The sequence below is a fragment of the Zingiber officinale genome, chromosome 3A, assembly GCF_018446385.1.
Source record: "Zingiber officinale cultivar Zhangliang chromosome 3A, Zo_v1.1, whole genome shotgun sequence".
NCBI classification, from domain to species: Eukaryota; Viridiplantae; Streptophyta; class Magnoliopsida; order Zingiberales; family Zingiberaceae; genus Zingiber; species Zingiber officinale.
The window spans coordinates 117,667,116-117,668,109 of NC_055990.1; the positions used below are offsets into that span (position 1 = coordinate 117,667,116).

A 994-nucleotide genomic window follows, 5' to 3' on the forward strand; every position below is an offset into this window, starting at 1 on the left:
TATGTACACTCGACTGGGCAAAGCCTGAGTCTTTCTCTTTTTAAATGCATGATCTTTTCTGTGTATTTTCAATGTGAGACTATGTTGACAACCTTGTAACCCCAACAATCTCCTATTTGTGACACTCATATAGCTCTATTTTGGTTGAAACTGTGATTGGCTTTTCATCAAGGTTTAAGATCGCTTCCTTCGGGACCTCTCTTGTTGTTTCCCTTGCTTCTTGTCTAAATGTCATCTTCTTCTCCTCATTTTCCTATTGGTTTAAGGTTCCATTCAATGCTATCAATGAAAGAGTATGCTTCATTGACTTTTTTCCTCATCAAGGACCCTCCTGCGGTTGAATCCAATGAAGCTTTTATTGAGTTGGTCAGACCAATATAAAAGGTATGGATAATCAGCTACCTTTCTAGGCCATGATATGGACATTACTATAATAAGATCTTGAATCTTCCCCAAGCTTCTAACAATGACTCTTCATCCCTTTGTGAAAAACCCATAATTTAAATCCTGAGATAGACTATTATGCTTGGTGCAATTTACTTGTCTAGGAAAAGTATTTCCAACTGATCCCATGTCACGATGCTTTCGGCAAGGAGAGAGTGCAACCAAATTCAAGCTTCACCCTTCAAGAAAAAATGAAAACCCAATAGCCAAAGACAGTCGGGCACGCCTGTTGGCCCCATGCGGTCAGCAAGAGGGGGGTGAATTGCCTGCAAAAATATAAATAACCTCATTCTCGATCTTTCAACTTAGTTGGATAGCATGTTTAAAATAAAACAGAAATAAACTAATCAACTAAAGAAAGTAAGATGACTATTTACTTGATTACAACCTAGGTAGTTGTTAATCCAAGGCGTTAAAGAAACTTCACTAGAAATTACTCCTTTGTTGAAGGTGGAGTAGCCTCTTACACACTTTTAAGATTACAAAAAACTAGAAAAATGAATATAGGATTTGTAGTTTAGTTGTTGTTTAATTCCTAGTTCCAAAAGTT

General features: G+C 37.0%; 1 non-coding gene across 1 annotated transcript; it reads left to right on the forward strand.

The window, feature by feature from the left end:
• Window positions 1-408: 408 nt before the first annotated feature.
• LOC122054419 lies at window positions 409-515 on the forward strand. The gene has a single exon (XR_006132734.1). It is a non-coding gene; the product is annotated as a small nucleolar RNA R71 (small nucleolar RNA).
• Window positions 516-994: the final 479 nt, after the last annotated feature.